Source organism: Marmota monax, unplaced genomic scaffold (assembly GCF_021218885.2).
Source record: "Marmota monax isolate L192 unplaced genomic scaffold, Marmota_monax_Labrador192_F-V1.1 WCK01_AAM20220418_F8-fsc00083, whole genome shotgun sequence".
NCBI lineage: Eukaryota > Metazoa > Chordata > Mammalia > Rodentia > Sciuridae > Marmota > Marmota monax.
The window spans coordinates 1,754,215-1,777,445 of NW_026692848.1; the positions used below are offsets into that span (position 1 = coordinate 1,754,215).

The 23,231-nt window shown below is 52.3% G+C and overlaps 2 long non-coding RNA genes across 2 annotated transcripts; one reads left to right on the forward strand and one right to left on the reverse strand.

The window, feature by feature from the left end:
• Window positions 1-5,353: 5,353 nt before the first annotated feature.
• Window positions 5,354-14,547, reverse strand: LOC124095943 (uncharacterized). Its single transcript, XR_006852716.2, has 3 exons — window positions 14,321-14,547; window positions 6,405-6,572; window positions 5,354-5,847 (listed from the first exon to the last, which is right to left on the reverse strand). It is a non-coding gene; the product is annotated as an uncharacterized LOC124095943 (long non-coding RNA).
• Window positions 14,548-19,022: 4,475 nt separating this feature from the next.
• On the forward strand, window positions 19,023-23,025 carry LOC124095947 (uncharacterized). The gene is made up of 2 exons (XR_006852718.2): window positions 19,023-19,215; window positions 21,819-23,025. It is a non-coding gene; the product is annotated as an uncharacterized LOC124095947 (long non-coding RNA).
• Window positions 23,026-23,231: the final 206 nt, after the last annotated feature.

The following is a 23,231-nucleotide window of genomic DNA, read 5'->3' on the forward strand; positions in this document are numbered from 1 at the left end:
TCCCCCCCCCAAGAGCGCTTGCGAAGGTTGGTCACCTTCGGCCTGCGCCAGGCCTGTGTGCTCCAGGCGCCTGGCCAGCTGGGGCCCACAGAGCAGGGCCCCCAGGGACACGCCAGACCAGGCTGGACTGCATTTCCAAGGACAGCTCTGAAAAGACAGGCCAGGTGAATCCTCCCCATTCAGAACGTGCACAGACCAGAAGGACGAGAGTTCTAGGAAGCTGGCTGGACCTCCAAGTGTCCCGAGGGGTTGGAGGGTGTAGGCTCTCTGAACTCTGAGGACTGTCAGTGTGGCGCCCTGATGGCAGGCTAGGGGAGGCATCAGTGTGACAGCGCAAAAGTTAAGAAGGAGTGTCAAGTCTCGGTGTGCAAATGGGACGGAGCACAGAGTGTTGGTAATTGAGATTGTCCATGGAAGATACCATACTGGACCTAGTGGATAGGTTTTCACACTGGGGTCTGAATTCTGTGAGCGATGGCATGCCAGTCTGGTCACTAACTGTCTACTCAGAGAAGCTGGGTGGGGCAGGGAAGAACGCAGGGAATGTCCACTCCTTGTCCTTGCTGCAGGTGGGACTGCCGCGGCAGAGACCAGGCCAGGCCTGGGGTGGGCTTGACTCAGGCTCTTCAGCAGGTCCGTGGCCCTCTGAACGTCCTCTCCCCTCAGAGATGGACACAGCACCGGGGAGCCCAGCTTGGTTAAGCGCGAGGGCAGGGTCCTCTCCTTGGGGCTGAAGGCCAGGGTGTGAAAGGAGCTTTGCCCAGCCACCGCCCACTCTCTGTGACCCCTGCGGCTCTGGGTGTCCCCAGCTTGGTACCAAAGGAGAACGTGCATTCTCCTTTCACCTAATGACCATGGCCATGATTGTGTGGCTGGTATCTCCGTGTCCAGCGAGGGACCCAGTCCCAGGGCAGCCTCGGCAACGGCACGTGGGACTGGACTCCAAGCCCTCAGCTCACTTACTGATTGCGTGAGTGTCTTCATTCAGTGCATAATTATTGCCTACTATGTGCCAGGCAAAGTTGGGGATGAAATGGAAAGAACCTTCCCCTCGTGGACTTCAGAAGAAAGGAGCAAGAAAGCAGTGGAGGTGGAGTGCAGGCACAGTCAGGGTCAGGAGGCACAAGAGCTGGGTGCAGCTGTGGGGGTCCAGCTTTAACTGAGGGCGGGGAAGGGCGGGGGGGGGGCGCTGGGGTGGAGCCCAGACGACACAGGGTGAGAACAAGGGGAGGCGGGGGGGGGGTGCCCAGGGCGGAGGAGCGTCCGGCTTGGGCCTCACTGGGCCTGCAGCCAGGACAGCGTTCCCTGAGGGGCTGGACCAGGGCGTGCAAGGGAGAGCAGGGCCAGGCTGGCGCCAAGCGGGGCTCCCTCAGGGCAGGTGGAGGGCGCTGGAGGCTCAGGCGGTGGGTGGGGAGCGGATGCCAGCGCCACCCCCCCCCCCCAGCAGGGATGGGTGGTCAGGGCCAGGGAGAGCCCCACGGTGGGGGTGGGGAGGCCTGGGGTCAAGTCTGACAGCACAGACGCGGCCAGGAGGGCAGGCGTGGACCAGAGGGTGCTGGGGGCCATGGGCAGAGGCGCAGGGCACCCCCTGGGTGCTGGCCACCACTCGGCCCCTGGCTCTCTGCATACCTAGTGTTGCCCGTGGAGGGTTTGCTCTCAGGGGTGGGCAGCGAGGGACGGTAGAAGCCTTGGACTCACGAGGGCCAAGTCCCCCTGCTCAGGAAGCCTGTCCTGGTGGACAGAGTCTGTCTGCGTGTCCCAATGTGGCAGCAGAGGCCCAGGGGGCAGGGGCCAGGGTTCTAGTCTCTGGGGTGATGGGTGCACCCCGGAGCAGGTGGACAGAGCTGCCAACAGCATGTGGGATCTAAAGGGGACCCTGGCCCAGGACAGGAGTGCGGGGGAGTGGGGAGGCGCGTGGGCAGTGCTCAGAGGCGCAGCTGCGGAAGGACTCAAAGGAAGGAAGAGGGAGTTGGTGGAGCTCACAGGAGACAGGGTCACGCCTACTGCAGACACGTCCCAGGAGGCAGGACACGTCTCAGGAACCAAGTCTGTGAAACTTAGCTTAGAGTAAAAAATACAAAATCACTGAGAAAAGATGAAATGAAAAAACAGAATAAAATAAAATGAGAAATTACAGGGATGAAGAAACAAATTGAGGCTAAGAATGTGTTAGAAACCACGGGCGCTGGACGACCATGCCGAGACCTAAGTCCCTCGGAGGGAGACGTCCTGGGCCCGGAGGCCGCAAAGAAGCAGGAAGGCCCCTGCCGGGAAGAAGGCCGACCCTCTGCCCAGGTTCGCCCAGTGGGCAGGATGGCAGTTCCCTGTGATGCGCCCTGCTGGACCGGGGGACGGGCCAGGCAGAGAGCAGTGGGTGTATTTAATGTAGAAATAAGTGAACACAAAGTAAATGATAATTGGAAAGGTTTCCCCCAAGTGAAGAAGAGCACGGGTGCAGATTAAAAGGGCGCTGCTTCCCCGCAGCCGTTCCTCAGGGAGACAGGTCCTGTGCAGCTACTCTGGGCAGAAAAGGCAGGGGGTCCTCCAAGCCCAATCCACAGCTAGAGGAGGGGCCGGGTGGGGTAGGTGGAAAGGAGGGGACGGGGAAGAAGCCCCTGGAGCCCCTCCCCTCGCTCCCCAGGCCTGTTTCCCTCCAGGCTTGGAGTCTGTAGCCCCCAGGATCCTAGAGTATTGTGAGCCGGTGACTAACGCCCACACACTGCTGGTTTATACAACGTATTTTCTTTAGACTAAATAAGGCCTTGGGGGAAAATATTAGATGCATGTTATGGGTGCATCCCAAATGTTACCTACTGCCTGGGTGATTCCAATCTAGAGATCCTGAAAGATCTCTGAACTGTAGGATGTGGTTGGGTGAGGCTTCCAAGAAAGCTGTTTGAACGTGGGCAGGTTTCAATAAATGGAATGTAGATATGATCATAGTTGCAGCAGCCATTTTGCAACCACGAGGCAGTTGAGGACTAGAAGCTATACACCTAGGACCAGGGAGGAGAAAGACGAAAAAAGACTGGGCAGTAGGCATGAGGCAGAGGGCAGCACACTGCCATGGACAGCCTACTTCCAGGTGTGCTTTATGCAAGAGCCCTCTTCCATGAGGCTGGGGTAGGGCTGGCCCATTCCCCCAAGACCATCTGCTGGGGACCCCATGACTTCCTCCTCCTGCCCCAGTGTGAGGTCAGGGCCATACCAGGCCCCCGAACCTGGCCTGCAGCCCTTGCAGGACAAGAAACCTGGCTCAGGAAAGGAATTCTGCAGATGCCTATGAGAACAGAGAGACAGGCAGATGCCATCCTTTGAGGCCCTGCATCTGGGCCACCAGATAAAATGCAACTCACCATGTTCAGTTTCAATTCCAGGTAGAAACAATTGGGACACATACTGAAAAAAAGAATTCTTAAGTGGAATTTAAATGTAGCTGGATGTCCTCTCTTGTCTTGTGGAATCTGGCAATCTGTCCTGGATCCATCTGGGCCTAAAGCCTGACATACCCAGACTTCCCACAAAGGAGCTGGGTTTCTTGCTCTGAAGGAACTTTCTCTGGGTCCTTTGGAGAGCTTCTGCCCCCATGAGCAAGCAAGAGAAGAGAAAATAACCTGAGTGGTCTGTGGGCGTCCACAGGGAGGTGGGGAGACCCCACGGTGCTGCTGTGTGGGAGACTCTTCTGAAACCCACTGCAGAGAAGTCAGGGAAGCAGCTCTGAGCCATCCGATGGCGACTAGAGGGTGCCAGCGATGACCGAGTGCCAGGCCGAGTCTGGACTTCAGCTCCAGCCCCAGCTGCAGGGCTGTGTTCATCAACTGAGGAACTTGCCTGGAAGACACTCCGTCTTTCAGGCGTTGCAGTCCCTGGACGGCCCCACTAACGAGCCCGGGCAGCATGCATGGTGCCTGAGATGGCCGGAAACACACACTGTGAAGACCAGCTTTGTCTGTCCAGTGTCCATCCTGCCACTGAGTGACCTGAGCAGATGCGAGAGCTGACCCTCCTCTCCAGCCTCAGCTTCCTCATCTGTACGAGGGACAGCAGCCAATCGCTGGACCCTGGCTGCCCCTCCCAGAGGAGAGGACTGGGGACACAAAAGACACCTCCTGCCAGGCCAGACAGCACCCACGGCTGGGGACACCTGTTCCCAGCACCTGCAGGGGAATATTTCATTCCACGGGCTGCAGGCAGCTTCATGCTCTAGTCAATGGAAAACCCACCATGGCAGACGGCGGCAAGGCCAGCCTTTCTCCCTCTGCCCACTGCACTGCCCCACCCCCCGGTCGCCACTGCTATGCCTGCTGTGTGTGTGTGCGTGTGTGCACTGTCTTTTTCTACGTGTGTGTATGTGTGTGCATCAACAAGTTCAAAAAATAAATAGTAGTATTCTGCTGGGTTTTTTTAATCGCTGTGCACTCTAAGTAGATCCTGATTCTATACTTTGTTCTGAAAATTGTTATATTTATTTTTTTAAAAAATATATGTTCATGGGCTGGGGTTGTGGCTCAGTGGCAAAGTGCTCGCCTAGCAGTGTGAGGCCCTGGGTTCAATTCTCAGCACTACATAAAAGTAAATAAATAAAATAAAGATGTTGTGTCTAACTACAACTAAAAAATATTTTTAAAAATATGTTCAGCTTGTTCCATTTCACAAAATATAGATTCCTTCCTGTTGTTTAAAAATTATTATTCAAAAATTTAAAAGTCCACCAATTAGCTAGGCTCATGCCTGTAATTCCTGCAGCTCAGAAGACTGAGGCAGGAGAATTGCAAGTTCAAAGCCAGCCTGAGCAACTTAGGGAGGCCATAAGCAACTTTCAAAACCCTGTGTCAAAAAAATACATATAAAAAGAGCTAGGGATGTGGCTCAGTGGTTAAGTGCCCCTGAGTTCAATCTCTAGTACCAAACAAGAAAAGAAAAGAAAACCAGGCAGCAATTAATATCCCTGAACACAATTCAGAATATATAAGGGATTATTCTTGTCTATGCTGAATATCAATAAGAGAGACTTCTGGTTTGTGCATAATGTCTATTGAAGAAACTGAATTTGTAATTTTAAAATTTCCACAAAGAAATCTTCAGTCCCTGATGGCTTTAAAGGTGAAGTCCACAAAAAAATTTAAAAAGAAATAACACTAAACTTACAATAACTGTTTTTTAAAACAAAAAAAAAATTTTTAGTTATAGTTGGATACAATATCTTTATTTTATTTATTTATTTTTATGTGGTGCTGAGGATCCAACCCAGGGCCTCATGTGTGCTAAGCAAGCGCTCTACCGCTGAGCCACAACCCCAGCCCCTACAATAACTCTTTCAAAAACAGAAAAAGAGAAAAGCATCAGACTTGACTTTCGAGGCTAGCACAACCTTTATATTAAAAATCCAGTAAGGATTTTACAAAAGGGAAAATAGTACACCAATCTCTTTTCCAAACATAGATCCAAAAGGAGAAAGAAAAGAGAAAGAAATAAAAGAAAATTGAATACAGCAACATATAAAAAGAAAAATAATAGCAACCAAATTAGACTTACAGCAGGAAGGCAAGGTTGATTTAACATCTGAAATCAATCAGTGCCATTCAACTAATAGAAAAAAAAGTCATAGAATCATCAAAATATACAAGAAAGGATTTAGTAAAAATTTTAAAAATTATTGTTTAAAGATTCTTAGCAAATTAGAAACAAAAAGGAATATCCATAATCTGATAAAAGGAATTAACAAGGAAAAAAATCTTAATCCAAACATCATAAATGGTGAAATATTGAAGACCTTCCTTCCGAGATTGGGAGTATGATGATACTTTGCCACTTCCATCAACACCGTGTTCCAGGGCCTTACTAGTTCTATAAAACAAAAAACAATAGTAAAGTTCAAAAAGTATGAAATAAAACTTTGGTTTTTGCAGATGACATTGTATATTCAGGTAACTCAAAAGGAATAAAGCTCATGAAATATGTTCAAGAATTCTACAGAGAAAACTTAATATTATCAAGATGCAAAGATCTAAACAAATTTTATGAAACTAATGAAAGTATAGTTAGATGGACCAATGGGATAGAAGAACCCGGAACCAGATCTGAAACTGTGCTGCTTGGTTTATTTATTTACTTATTTATTTAGATGGATATTGAGGATTAAACCCAGAGGTACTTTTATCACAGAGCCATATCTCCAGTCCTTTTTATTTTTTATTTTGAGCCACAGTCTCACAAGGTTGCTGAGGTTGGTGTCGAGCTTGAGACCCTCCTGCATAAGCCTCCTAAGCTGCTAGCATTACAGGCATGGCCACTGCACCCAGCTACGTGTTCCCTGGTTTATGGTAAAAGTGACTCCGCACGGCCATGGAGAAAGAAGTGTTTCTACAATCTGTTGTTGCATAACAAAGCACCCCAAAACTTACTCAGTGGTTTAAAAGATTAAGATATTATCTTCATTTTCTGTGGACTGACTCCCCTGGTCGTTGTCTGCAGTCCCAAGGTTCAACCGTGCTGGAAAATTCAAGATGGCGTATGCACCTCCTGGAAGCTGACACTGGGCCTCAGTCCTCCATGATTTCCCACAGCTGCTTCTAAGAGGGAGCATCCCAAACACAGGGCTGGTCTGGAAGTTACACAATATCACTTGCCTGCCATGCTGCTAGTCAAAGCAGGGCACAGATCTGTGCTTTTCTCTGTATATACTGTACGCTGTACCCCAGTAAGCATTTATTAAGGAAATTTTTAACCACAGAAGTATTATATGGTCAAATTGATCAGTCTTTACTTTCTTTGTCTTCTTGGGTCTTGCTTACAGTCTTTTTGTACTCCTGAAAACTGAAGTATGATCTTATTTATTTTTGTGTATTAATTCTAGAAGTTTTTAGATAACATTTAATTTTTTAATTAATCTGAAAATTATTTCTGTAAATACTGTGGGCAGGATCTAACTTTTTTCAACATAAAGAAAAATGGCTGCTGGGGTTGTGGCTCAGTGGTAGAGCGCTTGCCTAGCATGTGTGAGGCACTGAGTTCGATCCCCAACACCGCTAAATATAAACAAATAAAGAAAGAAACAGGGTCGTTCCAATATCATTTATTTAATCATATATAGTTTCCCTTATTAAGGAGAGTAAGACTGGGCTCCTGATCTTTCTTGCACCTGTACTACACTGATCCAAATAACTCTGTAAACACATTCTGTTATTACTTACAATTTTCTTCAGCCATTGCCCAATACAAAAATCCCTCAGCATGGTAAGTGACCCGCATTCATACCTACTTTGCTTAGAGTGACTTGAGGGCAGTGTTTTCAGGCCGTGGTGTGATTTTCACAAGCAATGCCTCACTCAGTCCTCACTCCTGGGAGAGGGAAGACGGAGGGGCTGAGGCCGCACAATGGGACTTGGGGACTAAGGAGTCAGCTCCTAGGCTCCGCCCTTCCCTGCTGTGACGCCTCCAGGCAGCAGGGCTCCGTCCTGTATTGTTTAAATGTGATGTAAATGGCACTTTGCTGTGAGCCCAGCTGTCCTTTGGGAATGGGAGCCCTAAGCCCACAGCCCGGTCTGTGTGCTCCCCAGGGAATGCCCAGTTGTGCCAGATAAAATGTGAGTCTGTCCTGCTTCACTGCCTCCAGAGCCTGTGCTGTGGACTGCAGCGGTTCCTTTTCCATCCAGAAGGGAGTGGGTGGACGTGGCTCCTGTTTCACTGCAGGTTACTGAGTCAGAGAGGAAGTTGGTCAAGCATTGAAGATCCCCCTGTCTATACCAAAATGCAAGAGAAAACCCAGGGTGATGGGATTCCCCACTTGCCAATTCTCTTCTCATTTGGAAATATATTAGGAAGAAGCTGCCCTGGGCCAGTTTCATTAACCCAGCTCCCGTGCCTGACAAAGGGAAGCCCTCCTCTTAAAACAATAACAAAGGGTTCCCAATTTCTCAGCTGTCCACTTGGCTAGAATTTACCTAGAGTTCAAAAGAAATCCTGGCTCAGGAAATGAGGATTTGCAGGACACCTCCTTCCAGTCTTAACAAGGCAGGGCGTTACTGGCCATTGATACTATCAAAACCCCAGGTATTCCGACTAAGACGGAGCCAAGAGTCTAGTCCTGGGCAGATTCTCCTTAGGAAGGCTGAGGGTGACATGCTGTCCATTCCTTAGAAGTCCTCAGTGAAGGTTTTTATAGTCATTTTCAGAACACGTTGAAAGTAAGACTCAAGTGTTAGGTCCACGCTGATGGAGCTGAGAGAGCTGGGATGTGTGCTAACCCAGGGTCCGTGAGGTCAGTGAGCCAGACCAGACAGGCTGGGCCCTGAGTGCCTGGGAGGCCTGCAGCAGGATGCCAGGAGGCTGGGGGAGGGAGATAAGGAGACAGAAATAGACCCCTTTCTTCTAGTTCCTATCTCTTCCTCGTGTCCTGCTCCAAAGAAGAAAAGAAACAGAAAACACTTCTCCTGAATTGGGTTGTGAAGTTGGCTCACGTGTAAGCGACTGTGGCTCAGCAGAGGCTCTGTGTGCTCAGAGCCCCCGCACGGGGCCCCTCGGCCTGCTCACCCGCACCCCGCTGCCTTGGCTCTGGCCCTGCGTGGGACAGCGGCCCGGCGCCTGCCCCCACCCTTCATCTGAAACTAGAGAGGAAGCTCTTCAAAGAGGTTTGGAAAGCCAAGCGCCTGGGCCTGTTCTGCTCCAAGATCTAGGCTAGCCGGCCGCGCCCTTCCTGCCAGTGCAGCTGAAGATCCCCCAGGGTGAGCTCTGTACTCTCCAGGGCCTCTCTCTGACCTGTGTCCCCTTAGCCACGCAGAACACGATCTCACGTGTCCCCTTTCACTTAGCCACAAAAAACAAGAGCTACCCTCAGTAAACTAGGAGCTTCCTCAACTTGAATAAAAGAAATCCACGAGAACTCAGCAGCTATCATGGTACTTACAGGTGAGCGAATCCGACCTTTCCCCCAAAGGTGGGGAGCAAGGCAAGGAGGCCTCTCACCACTGCTTGTCAACATTGGACAGGAAGTCCTCGCTCAGGCAACACACTAGACAAAGACTTAAGAGACACACAGACTGGCAAGGAGGAGGTGAACCTGTCTTTGTTCACAAAAGAAGGGATCATCTATGTAGAGAACCTGGGAAAAAAAGGATCAAAAAAACCTGGATTTATTAAGGGATGACTGCAAGATTGCAGAAGACTAGATAAATATGCAAGTCATTCTCTTTCCTATGTCCCAATAATGAGCAAATGGTACTTGAAATTAGAAACACATTAACATTTATATTAGCACCGCCCCAGAATGAAATGCCTTAGGAATAAATCAAAAAGTCAATCTGAAGAAAACTGCAAAGTTCTCATGAAAACAATCTAAGAATTAAATAGATGTTCCATGTTCGTGAATAGGAAGACTCAATATTATCAAGATGTCAGTTCTTCCCAACTTGATCTATAGATTCCATGCAAACCCAATCAAAATCCCAGCAAATTATTATTATTGACTAATGAATTCTTAAATTAATATGGAGACCTCAAATAGCCAACACAATACTGAAGGAGAAGAACAAAGTTAAAGTTAATTTCAAGACTTTCTATAAAACTACAGGAATCAAGACACTGTGATATTGATAAAAGAATAGACAAAAAGATCAATGGAAACACCAGAGGATACAGAAACAGACCCACAAAAATAGAGGCAACTGAATTTTGACAAAGGAACAAAGGTGATACAACGGGGCTTGTGCCGAACACTGGGCATCCACACAGGTAAAAGTAAATTTAGACCAGCTCTTACACCTTTCATAAAAAGTTAATTCAAAGTGGGTCACAGACCTAAACGTAAAACGCAAAAGTGTAACAGTCTCAGAGGAGAAAACCTAGGTGACCCTGGGTTTGTGACGACTTCTTAGATACAACAGCAAAGAGTGATCCATAAAAGAAAGCATGGGTAAGCTGGGCTTCATTCAAATAAACCCTTTTTTCTCTGTAAAAGTCACTGTCAAGAGAAAGAAAGGGGAAGCCACATCTAGGGGAGGTATTGGTGAAAGGTGCATCTGATAGAGGACCGTTGTCCAAACTCGCCAAAGAGCTCCTAAAACTGCCACAAGGAACCAAAAACCACTGGAGAACGGGCCCAGACCTCGCCACGGCAGACCTACAGATGGCAAGGAGGCGTTTGGAAAGATGCTTCACGTGGGACGTCATCAGGAACACGCAGGTCGGACAGCAGCGAGACACCGCTGCACCCGTCAGGGCGGCCAAGACAGGAGGCGGCCCACCCCGTGCGGGGGTGAGGAGCAGCAGGTCTCCCCACTGCTGGTGGGAGTGCAGAAGAGCGCAGTGCTCCGGGGAGTCTGGTGTCTCCTACAAACCCTCACCGACACTTACCACAGGATCCCACTCCTCTGCACAACGGGCGTGGAAACGTGTGGCCAGGCCAAACCAGAAAACACACAAACACACCCTGCACGTGGGTTCATACTGCAGCCTTATTCACAATCACCCCAAATTGGGGGCCTCCAAGTCGTCCTTCAGTAGTGAAAGAATAAAACGGTGGGAGAGTGCTTCACACTCAGCTCTCAAGCCAGAGAGGACAGGAGAAATCTCACGCAGATCATCACGTGAAAGAAAGCCATCTGAAAAGTGGCAGACTGCATGACTCCAACTGTGCATTATTCTAAAAAGGCAGAATCAGGGCGACACTAAGCCCAGTGTTGCCAGGGGCCGGGGGAGGGAGGGGCTAGATTTGGTCTGAATGTCTCTAAAGGCCACAGGTTTGCTCCTGCACTTGGCCCTCCGGGGAGGTGGTAAAACCTTCAGGAGGCGGGGCCTGGTGGGAGGAAGGGAGGTCACCAGGGGTCTTGGTGGCTGGTCTTTTCCTGACTTCTGCCAGGAGGTGAACAGCTTTCCTCCACACACACTCCCACCGTGTCGGGCTGCCTCACCACAGGTCCAAAGGAAACAAGGTCAATACCATATGGACTAAAGCCTTGAAAACTATGAACCAATGTAACGTTTTGGTCTTTTCTAAGTTGATTACCTTAGGTATTTCGTTGCAGTAACAGAAAGCTGACTAACATAGGAGGGATGAACAGACAGGAAGATGGGATTTTTAGAGAGTGAAAATACCATATGATACTAAAGTGATGGATGCATGTCTCCTTACTTTTGTTCAAATCCATAGAATGCATCCCACTAAGAGTGAGCCCTAATTAAGGTACAGACTCTAGGTGATGGTGTGTCGATGTAGGTTCATCACTTGTAACAGTGAGACAGTCTGGTGGGCATGTCATGGCAGGAGGGGGCTTTGTGTGCGTGGAGGTGAGAGGTAGATGGGAAGTCCTGGGTCTTCTTCTGTTTTTCTGTGAACCTTAAACTGCTCCAAAAGCATAGAGTCTTGCAAACACGACACCATCACGGGTTGAGAACCTATGGTGCCAGCCATGGACCAGATGTGGGTACATTATCTCAAGTGACAGATAAGGTGATAGGGTCAGATGGCACCTGCATCTTTAGGGAGAGAGACGAGGTCCAGGGACACTGGGGTATATCGCCACCGTGTGTGTGAGGTCCACTTGCTCATCGTCCCCACCGAGGAGTCCTCCTGCTTCCATGTCCAGCTGTCCACCGTGGCTCCACGTCCCACTGTGGACCTGGGGGCAAGGCCTAGCGAGCCCTTCTGTTGGGGAGTTTCCTCTTCTCTCTGGAGTCAGGAACTTGGGGTCCCCTGAGCTGATCCCAGGGTGGCTGTGTCTCCCCGACGAGGAGCAAGTCTGCAGGAGGCTTTTGGGGCTCCCTGCCGACCTCGGCCCCAGGCCTGACCAGCAGTCCCCTGGTGCTCAGCTCTAGAGGCCCAGAGCCGCCCCTTCTGGAGCTAGTGGGAGCTGACCTCTCTGCTGTGACTGAACGCCCTGCCTACCCAGGAAGCAGAACTGGGATCTGAAGGCCGGCTTCAGAGTGCTCGCCCTGGCCTGATGCCCAGCCCGTCCTGCCAGAGACCGCGTCGCTCCCTGGGAGCACTTGGTGTCACACCCTCTTCCCACCCCATAAGCTCCATCACCCACCAACTGCATTTCATCAGTGTTATTCAGTGTTCATAGTTTTTCTTCATCAAACTTTCTAGAACAATCCATCACGTCCTTGAACAGGCATGGGTCAGTGTTTCCACAGGCCTATTCATCCACTGCAGCCAGAGCGGCCCGCCATTTTGGCCTGGCTGCACTCTTCCTGAGGGTGAGCGTGGGCTGCCTCGTGGACAGACGGGGTCCCCTTCCTTACTGCTCGGTGGCTCCCCATCCCACATTCTCCACTGCCTCTGGCCGCAGTTTCCCGGCCTCCTCCAGGAGCACTCTCCTGCCATCCCTCACTCACAGGGACTCCTCGGGCGACGATCTCTCCCCCTACCCTGTCATCTCACCCTTGTCTCTTTCTAGAATTATCTTCCCAATGGTGCTGAATCTCACGTGGTACCTCTAGCCCAGATCTCTTCACTGAGCTTCAAGCCCACGTGCGAACCTTCCTACCCTCTCACCTCTTACCATCCCACATCACTCCAATCCAATGGGGCAAACAAACTCATCCGGTTCCAGATCCCATCTTCTCGTCTGTATTAGATTCGTTGCGCCTAAGCATCCTGTTGTAGGAACTAGAAGACACACAAAGCTCTCTTGTCCCCTCATTCCTAACCCAATCAGGGTCAAGTCAGTCAATTCTGTGTCCCAGCACATCTCAAATGCATTGACTCATCCCCCACACGCTGGCATGGAGAACCATCTCCGCATCTCTCACCTGGCCCACTGTGTCTCGCCCGGTTCACCTGTGTGCTGACCCCCAAGTGGCCCAGCTGGGTGGGCAAGCCCAGCCTGGAAGCGGTCCACAGGGGTTGCTGCTCACGGGCCCTGCTCAGTGGGGTCTTCAGATTGCTGGCTGAGCTGGAAAGCCTTCCTGTGACACAGGAAGCCTCCTAACGCATTTGGCTGAATCCTGCCCCTGGGTTTGACACTGTTACTGTAAAGTGGACAGTCTTCAAAAGGACGAAGCACTGATTCACACACTGAGCTTCCCTGACCTTCCCTCCGGAGCTCTGTGGAGCCCAGCCCGCCTCCTGGTGTTTGGACAAGTGTGGGTTTTCTGACCCAACATTTCATTTTAATCAATGGTCTACATCCATCCCTAAGAGACTGACACTCAACCTAGTACTCTTTTTGAACTCAGCTGTGCATCGGACTCTGATGTGACATTGTGCAACTTCCCGAGAGTAACGTGGCATTATCCTGGAGGGAAAGGCCTATTTAAATCCTCACTCACAGCCATACCATGAGCCGCAGCAAAGCCAGACCTCTCAGTGCCCGGGGACAGTGCCCTGAACTCACAATGCCCCATCGTGATGTGGGTTTAATTACAGCTCATTTTCAAAGAGCTTCCCAGTGAGCCTGCAAGATGTGAGGGCTGCCCTCCTCCTGGCCTCCTCTCTGGGGCACAGCTGCAGCTCCAGATCCCACATGAATGAAAACCCTGTCCACGCCAAGGGTGTGACAGGGCGCTGGGCCCTGCTGCAGTCTGGGTGGAGCCCCAGCTGTAAAAAGACAGCAGGCGTCTCTCCCGGGGCCTGAGCTACAAAGTGCCAGTCAGACGTCTGCGCAGAGGCCTTGGAGCCCGGCAGGGCAGACTGGGCTCTCAGAGGTGTCCCTCCCAGGCTCAGCAGCAGCCACACTGCGGTGCCGACCCACAGGCCTTCGCCACACCCTCCCTCGACTCCTGGAGCCCCTGCCACAGCAAGACCAGGACTCCCCCAGGCCCAGGTCAGGGCCGAGCAGGCCTGGCCCCCGGGGAGGTACTACTCTCAAGTTCACAGGCCACTCCAGGGCCCTGGGTCTGACACAGGTCCCGGCCACACAGACGGACACTGTGTCCTCGTTCTCAGAAAGGAGATGGCAGCCCAGAGAACAGAGCGTGAACTTCCAGGATCAGGAGAGAACTCGGGGAGTGGAGCAGAGGCCCGTCTTCACCCAGAGGCCAGCTTGGCCCACGGAGCACTCCCCAGCCCGTGGGCCAGCTGTGTCTCTGTTTCTGAAGGACAGTAACCGCAAAGGGCTCAGAAGGCCCATGGGCCTCCCCAGCTGGCCTCTGAGCCTCTGCTCTTCCTGCCCGCTATTTGTCGGGGCGGCCCCACCACACCCCACAGACCTTGCCCTGGGCCCTGGAGTGCCAGCCACCTGCCCACAGAGCCAGCTCCACGGCAAGGTGGCTCCCGCCGGCTGGTTTCATTTCCCTCCTGCCCGCAACGTCACTCAAACACCGTACATTCCTTAGCTCCAAACCCAGGAGCTCAGATCATTTGGAGGCACATTTTCCTCACCTGGAAGAGTCCGCTCCTGAGAAAGCAGGGCCTGAGTGTGTGGCTGGATGGAGGGAGACGGGCTCCTTGAGTCTGCCATGGAAGCCCGAGCCCTGGGCTGGGGACAACCAGGAGCAGGGCTCTGCCTTGGCTCCAAAGGCCACATGCCCCTGTGCCTGCCTAGGATCATGCCCGTGGGGTATCATGTGGCACTGATGTGGAGAACTGGGAATAGCCTTTCTTTCCGCCTCCTCTGTACCCTCTAAGAATGTCTGGAATGTGAAGAGCCTCCCTACTTCCCAGGGCAGACTGAAGCTCTGGAGTCACCCAAGGCCCACCCTCTCAGGAGCAGCCCTTTCTAGAAGAGCTCCTGTGACAAAAGAATTTCCCCAAGACACTCCCCCTGAGGAGGAGGGTCTTCACACCTGAGCAGTGCGGCTGGGCCCAGGGGCCACGCCTGTCATCTCAGTGACTGTGCAGGCTGAGGCAGGAGGGTTGAAACTTCGAGGTCGACTCGGCAGCTTAGTGAGGCCCTGTCTCAAAATAAAGAATAAAAAGGGCTGGGGCTGAGCCCAGTGGTCAAGCACCCGGGTTCAATCTTGAGGCTGCCAAAACCCAAACCAAACCCTGCAGGCATCGAACACCACAGAACTGTGGCTGCCGTCTGCACTGGTAACAGCGGATGACCCATAGAGCCCGCGGTCCTCCCGCTGTGCGGCCTCCTTCTCAGACATTGAAAAAGCGGGACACAAGGTAGGCCCCACAATGTCCAGGCACAGCGTGGACACAGCACAGGCCAGTCCTCACACCTTGATAGGATGTCACTTGAGATGAAGCAGCAGCATCAGAGAAACTCTAGGATGTGCCCAGGGGACGAGGACCGGACAGAGCCAGCCCTGCTCGACAGGCTCCCTCCTTCCTCTCAGGCCTCCTCCGGAATCCTCTAGAATTCACTTAGTGAGTCTTTGAGATGGAAGACCCTGATTGTAACTGGTGCTAGTCCCAGATGTGACTGGAACAAATAGAAGTGGCCGGAAGTAAGAACCAGGCCTCCCGTCCTGGGCAGCAGGTGCAGAGTGACCCAGGCCTCCCTGACCCCCTCGGGCATGCTCCCAGGGGGGGTGGGGTTGTCCAGTCAAAGGCAGACCCCACTCTGACCCCACAGAACAGCAGCTCAGGGAGTGTGCCCTGCTGTCCAGCGGTCACCAAGCAGCACACGGGCAAACTGGCCGTGTGCTCACCAAGCTCCTGGCCCAGGGAAAAGCAGAGGGTGGTGCAGCCGTCACTCACTACCTTCCTCAAGTTCAGAGTGGGATCAGGGAAGTGCGCAGGCGGCACAGCCTGGCTCCTGTGCGGAGCTCCCAGCACCCAATATGGCGGGGCCCCCCCCCCCCCGCAGTCCTCTCACCCCAGGCCGCAGCAGGAGGGGTTGTTCCCATTCCTGGCTCCACAGCCACTTCCGTCCTGAGCTCCGGCCCAGGGGAGCTGCATGGCTCTCCCTGGCTCCTCTGAACTCTGACCCATGCCCCTGCAGGCACTGCTGCGAGCTGGCCCCCAGGGGGCCCAGGGTTGGCCCTTCGCTCCTGCCCACCCCTGCCATCCAGCCTCCCCACCATGCTCCTGGGGTGCAGAGCCTTCACCTGCACCCCTCCTTGCCTGGCTGGTTCTTCCCAGTCTTCACACATCCATACCCTTATCATCTCCCAGGGCTGCCCCTTTTCTGGTCTGTAGAATATTCCATGCCAGATCTTACCTCCTCTTGGGATCTCCTGCCCACCGTGCCCAGAATGTTCTCAGAGCCCACCTGCCACTGACCCTGGGTAGATCTCTTGCCAGAAAAAAAAAGGGGTGCAGCTATATAGACACAAGATCTGACAAAATGGAAACAAACTTTCCAACAACACAAACTTTGCTTAGTAATATATTATCTTCATATTACGGGACATTTAGTCCTGTGAGAATTTTTTCCAGTACATATGAGGTGCAGAACAGTGGCATAGCATGCATGCTGTAACCACAACTTTTAGGGAGGATATCTGTATAAAAGGAGGGGACCCCATGGCTACAGCACCCACAGCAGCTACTGTTTTCTTCTCATGCTTTCGTATCTTTATTTTTTTTTCTGCAATGAATTCGCATCATATAAAAATTAAGGCCGTGATGTGTGATGAGAGAGCTGGAGAGAGCTGACGTGCGGTCTGGTTCAGGTCACCAGGTTCCCTCGAGATCTGAGTGGTGTCTTCCTGTCTAGCATCTGTAGGGCCCCGCCCAGCATGGATCACTGAATCCACAGGTGCCCCTTTAATGTCTCCATGAAACACGCGGAGAAGGGCTGACCACAGTGAACCTTCAGAGAAACTTGCCAGAGGACACAGACGGAAGAGCTTGTCAGAATCTCTGCCTGTCCACGTGGTCCAGGTGTCCACGTGGGAGAGGCCACCGGGAGAGAGCGCTAGGAAAACAGAAGAAGCTGAACACTAACGCATTTTCTCTTTTTTCTTTCCATTTTTTAAAAATGTAGAAATAATTCATGTGAAAGGAAGCCCCCAGGCCTCCAGGGAACGTTCATGCTGTGCAAGTCGCGGGATAGGTGTATATTTTCATTTCCCTGCCGAAGGAGTGAGATGGCTGCACCACTGGAAAGAGGTGTGCTTGGTTGTTGGCTCCTGGGCTGCTGGGAGGGAACCCGGGCCTTGTGCGTGCTGAGCATACACTCCACACTGAGCACCACCCCGGCCGTGGGGGACGCACGTTCCGCTCACAGGGAAACTGCAAAGCGCTCCCTAAAGTGGCCGTTCCACTGCTACGGTGGGCGGTCACACTCTGGGTGCGGATGGCGCTTCACTGTGGCTTCAGTTGTGTTTCTGTGGTGACTGTGGTGCTGAGCTCCTTTTCCTGCTCACTGTTTATGTTCACTTCAGTGCGTCTTCACACGTGTACTCACCCACACAGTGCCACGCAAGACACCCTCCTTCCTTTCCAAGAGCTTCAGTGTCTTCTGCACATCTTGCATTGGGCTGTCCTTTTTTTTTTTTTTTTGTACCAGGGATTGAACTCGGGGGCACTCAACCACTGAGCCCCATCCCCAGCCCTACTTTTTATTTTATTTAGAGACGGTCTCCCTGAGTTGCTCAGCACCTCGCTTTTGCTGAGGCTGGCTTTGAACTTGTGATCCTCCTGCCTCAGCCTCCCAAGCCACTGGGAGTGCACCACGGCGCCTGCTGGGCTGTCCGTCTTGATGGTAGCTTGGTAAGAGAGCTGTGGACTGGATACCAGCCCCTGGTGACTGCGTGTGCTGTGGACATTTTCTCCCATCTGTGCTTGCCCGTATCCCACTGGATTTATTCCTAAGCTCTTAGTGTTTTTGATGTGATTTTAGTGTTTTTCCTTTAACTTTTTTTTTACAATTGTTCATCACTAATTTCTAGAAATGCAACTAATTTTTATTATCCATTCTGTGTCCTGTGACCTTGTTAAATTTATTTATTAGAGAACTTTTTTTTAATGTTCTATAGGGTTTCATGAATAATAGCAGTTCTACCTTGCTTCTGATCTTTATGGCTTTTTACTGTTAATTCTCCACCTAAAACCTCTGAGGCATTGTTGAAAGGATGGGTGAAAACATCCTTGGTCCCACTAACAGGAGAAAATCATTGCTATTTCATAACTCAGCAGGTTGTTAGTGGTGGATTTTTCATAGACTCTTTTTATCACCTTGAGGAAGTTCTGGTTCATGTTTACCAAACATCTTTTATCATGATTTTGTTATGCTTCCTCCGTAGTTATGATAAGATCAGAGGACCTCTTCTCTTTAATTTTCCCATACCAAGTAAAAAGGAACCGTTTTGGTTCTCAAAGAGTCTAGATAAGCCTTGGGAAGCCTTGCATTTCCAACCTGAAGTCCTTGTCAGGAACATGTTCTGTCAGGAGAGGCTAGCAGACCTCCAGAAAGCTATTCCACCATCGCTGATTGCTAACTTCTCATCCAAATTGCAAGCATGTGAATACGGGGTACATGTTGGTGAGGAAAAGCCCACCCCATTTCCCTGCGAGATCTCAGGTCAGGAAGGTGGGGTGCTGGACCAGCATATGCTCTGAAAGACACTCAATTTCAAGGTCTGGGAGGACAGAGAAATCACGTGCCTTGCTCACAGGAACAGCCCCGGCACATGGTTCTGGGTGTGGATGTTAGTAAACATTTGTTGAATAGATACATGAGCAAATTAATGCAGGAACAGGTGAGTGAGTCAGCGCCTATGTGGACGAGATAGAGATTGTCCTCTTGGGACACAGGGACTTGACTGAAAAGATTTAGGTACCGGGTGTGCTGCAGGGAGAGCCCCAGGGAGCTGTTCTCAGTCTACATGAAGGACCGCAGAAGCAGACCCAGGGACTTCTGGGCACCTTCTGTGGTTCTGCATATATTGATCTTTAGTTATCCCATCTGTTTCTGCTTTTAAAAGAAAAGGCCAGCGGAAGGGAAGCTTCCCTCCTTCACCCAGTGAGTGAGAGAGGAGGGGCTCGTCTCACGGTCACGCCTAGGGCCCCACTAACAAAATGTTTGCTTCCCAGTTCTCTGACCTTGGCACTAATGGACCAGAGGCCACAGCTGGGGGGACGGGGTGCCTCTACCAGAAGACACAACAATGATCCCATTGAACTGGGAGCTGAGGTCCCCCGCCCCCCAGGTCCCCATGCCTCTGAGCCAGCAGGCAAAGAAGGGAGCTACTGTGTGGCTGTGTGGCTGAGCCTGGCTGGAGGAGAATCGGGCTGCTGTGCCATAGGGCAGGGAGAGATCGTCCGCAATGCCAGAGACCCCAGGCCGGGCTGGATGTGACTGCGCCCTGAGCCATGAGAAACTACACTCCACTCGGCACCACCCAGGGCCCAGACCCCTGCAAGCGAACGAGGCTCAGGTAAAGGGGACACAGAGCAGATGACAGAGGGGTACAGACGCTCCTCCGCTTAGGCAGCAAAGGGTTCGGGAACCAACAAACCCACTTATGTTGAAAATATGGAAGTAAAAAAATGCATTTAGTTGCCGGGGCGCAGCTCAGTGACAGAACACGTGCCAAGCTCCCAGGTCCAGTGCCCAGCGCCACCCTCCCGCCCACCCCTGTGCAGCCCACAGCTGCTTCACCTGAGGTCCCTAGGCCGGCTGGGCCAGCACCATGTATCACACTGCATGTCACTAGCCATGGTCCCAACTCAAAGTTGAACTGCGGTTTCTGCTGAAGGAGAATCACTGTCGCACCTTGGTGAAGCTGTAGCCAGGATGGCCGCTCTGGCCGTGTGGCCAGCTGCAGACAGGAGACCGCCACCCTCTGAGCGCTCCTGCTTTAGTGGAGAATGTGTTTGTAGCTCAGTTAATCTAGCTTTGCCCTCTCCCCCTCCTTCTAACAGCCACCAGGATGAACGCATGGTCACTAACTGCCCGTGACAGGGTTTAAGCTATGGGATGTGGAAGGGAAGAGAGAGCTTCCCAGACCCTACCTCCTGGCGGGGAGGAGTGTGAGTTCAGCTGTGTTAGGGTTAGATTGCTGTTGGCTTTCCTTGGGGGCTGGTGTGCTTAGGGAGGTGGGGAGGGGCCAGCTCTCACGGGGTGGACGAGACCCTCAGGTTTACTGTGCGAAGACTGTGCTCTGCGACCTGGTGGGCCTGACCCGAGAGTTGAAAAGGCCCCAGGGAGAGCTGAGGCTCCCAGCTGAGAACCCCTGGCTGGAGGAGAACCCCTGCTGGCAGGTGCTCCAGCCCAGGTGTGGCCCCCCATCCTGTGGACTTTGGCCCTGCCCCCCTGCTGCACAACCAGTTCCCTGCGCTACGCTATGTCACTTATAATACTACTGTGGGCCCTGGCTTCTCCCAGAGCCCTGACTGAGGGGACTTATTTCCAGAAAAGTGGGGAGAAGCGAGATGCCTGAAGCCAGAGAACCATGCATGAGTTTCCTCCCCCTCTGCCTCCAGAACCACCCCCCACCCCAGCAGAAACGGTGCCCAAGGGCAGGGAGCCACCGAGCCGAGTCTCCAGTCCCTGGTGTTGAAGGTGTGGCAGGCAGCTGGGCAGCCAGATGGCTTGCCCATGACCGGCGCCCTGAGGACGGAGGTGGTACGGTAGAGCGGGCCCTGCCCTATCAGTGCATGTGCCCCTGTGGACGGGGCTCCCTGGGCCAGGCCCTCTGAACCACCACAGGCCCACGGACAGTAGAAGAAACCCCGTCAGCCCCTCAGCACCCACATTGAGCCACATCTGCAGGAGAAAGAGTCCAGGAAGTACCAGCCACTACAGCAAGGCCGTTGGTCCCCAAGCTCTATCCAGAAATCCCCAAACCACAAATATCCAGGGCTGAGTGTCCTGAAGCCCCCGCAGGCCTGGGTTTGAAGAGCGTTGGGAGTGTTTGTGCACGTGCCTCCTTCTGGGGCAGGTGGGTCGTTTCCTTGAATGGACCATGACACTGCTCCAGCTCAGACACTGCTATTTATGCTCAGTGACAGCGTGATTCACAGACTCTACACTTACCTAGCTAAGTAACCTGTGCCCTCCACTGTGGAACACCAGGGTCCCAGGGGACACTGGGGTCTCCACCTCTGCCCATCCCCACTGTCAGGGTGAGAGAGCTTTGGTGGCAGGGCCTGACTGAGGGGTCCGAACAGGCTGCCCCACAGATGATGACACTCAAGCCAAGGTAGGTAAACAATCTGCACAGGGCCGGTCACATGGCCGGTCACAGGGCAGGCGATAGCCTGGGACCTGATTCCAGAGATTACAGGCTTTGGATCCCAGAGATCAAAGTCCAAACTTCTCATTCTAGAAGTGCAAAAGGCTGAGGTCCTGTCACAGGGTCTGAGGAGGACGGGCTGGGATCGCCCCAGCCTGGTTCATCCCCAAGGCTGCCTCCCGCCCTGGGTGGCGCCCAGTGCTGGCGCCTCCCTGGCCTTGGGTGGGAGACATTCTTGCAGGTCACGTTAAGAGCTGGATGTGCTAAAGTGAATTCCAGGCATTTCTGTGAGACGTCCCCTGGCTCTCCTTATCAGGGGCAGTGGGGTCAGCCCTCTCCCCCTTGTCAGTAACAGTCTCCTCTGTCATGTTGAAGGAATCCCATGGGCGCCTGGTGACTCACCTCAGATAAGAGGGGAGGGGCTGGGGACACTGCCCTGTGTGGGCCACTCGTTTCCCCACTGTGGCCAGCTCTGGCATCCACACCTGTGATTCCAATCCCCAGACCCAGAGGCTGGGGGGCCAGCACTGGCACCCCCACCAGGGAGCCACCATTCAAGTGCGGTTGTCACCTGATGATGCAGAAAGACGTGGGACTGGCCCCGTGAGAAACTCAAAGCTGGTTCCCGCCCCACCTGTAGGTGCCAGTGGAACTGCTCAGGCTTTGGGGTGCCTCTCTGTCCCGTGGGGACTGGGCTTGGGACAAGCTAGGAATTCGGTCCCGAGGGCCCGTGGGCTCCCCCATGCTTTGTAAAATTTTATTCAAACTCCCAGATTTCTGACTTTTTTTTCTTTCCTTAAAAGGTTTAGAAGCAGCAACTTGGCAGCAGGGCCCCTGCTCCTGCTGAGTCCCTCACACTCTGCTTCACACCCTGGGTGTTCCTGCACACAGGCCAAGCTGGACCCTCTCCCAGGCCATCCCTCTGACCCCTGCAGAGCTGACCCTCACACCCAGGCCCTGCTGAGAGACCCCCTTTATCTTCGGGAGGAAAACTTCTCAGCCCCAGCCAACAGGAGTGGCCCTTCCAGTGCAAGTGTGTGCCTGGTGCTTTCCACAAAGAATCCAACCGTAAGGATTTCTGGACATGCTAATAGTCTGCTGCTCAACCGAGAAGATGTAAACAACGTTTCTCAGATGACACAAGCCAGGAGGGCCGTCCTTTCTGCGCCTTCCTTTCCTCCTTGACTTTTGCTGCCAAGTAACAATGATTTCCCCTCCTGAGATTTTGACGGGAGCTAGAATTTAGAGAGGACCCACAAGTTGAGTCTCTGTGGGACCAGGCCTGCTTCCCCTCTGCCTGGGTCTGTCTGCTGCTCAGCTGCTGATCTGGAGGTGTGGCATGCGCTGGTCCCCACCAGGTCCCCTCCAGGCTTCTCACCAAACCTGGCTCTGTTTAGCTGGGTGGTGACAGCTGATCAGCCTGCTATCTTATCAGGTGACCCTGGTCTCTTAGGACACATTGATGATTGGATTTATAAGACCATGTCAGGAGGTTTTTCGGTGAAGAGCCTCCACTGTTGAAATGAACTTCAGAAACTTCCATATGGAAAGAAAACTCCAGCTCTATCCGTGTGCATTTCTTTCTGTACAATCCTGCTAGCCTCCTGTGGCTGGGGCACTTCCTCCTGGGTCACATTCCTGAGAGCACATGATGATGTCCCTGCCAGGGATCTTAATCCCTTTTGAGGTCGCTTTGCAAACATCAAATCTTCAAGAGCTTAGTGTTCAGGTTCAGTGTCAGCCACAAACGGCCCATGACCATGACGCACAAGGAACACCGGGGAGGCCAGGCCCTCTCGGCTGGCGGATGAGCACAGAAAAGCTGGCTCAGGCAGTCCCAGGGTGGGCCAAGTCCCTGTGGGTGGACCCCAAGACTGGTGGAGCAGTGGTGAGAAAGGAGTGCTTCCAGAGGCGCCCGCCCCGAGTGAGCGAGCATCTCCTGTTGGGGACATTATTGATGGGTGTGCTGTAAATTTTTAAACAAAATAAATCATGTATTTAGAAGAGTCAGTTTGTGCCTGTTTATCAATTTGTGTGGTTTAAATGTTCAAAACAATGTGAACAAATTTATTTTAAATTAACACAACATTTTAATACAGAGACAACTAATCCTCACTCTTGAACGTTTCTGATTGAATTGGGTGTTATTGGGTTGAATAATGTCCTTGCTGAGAAAGAAAAAGGAAGGAAAGAGGGGGTGCAGGGAGAAAGGCAGT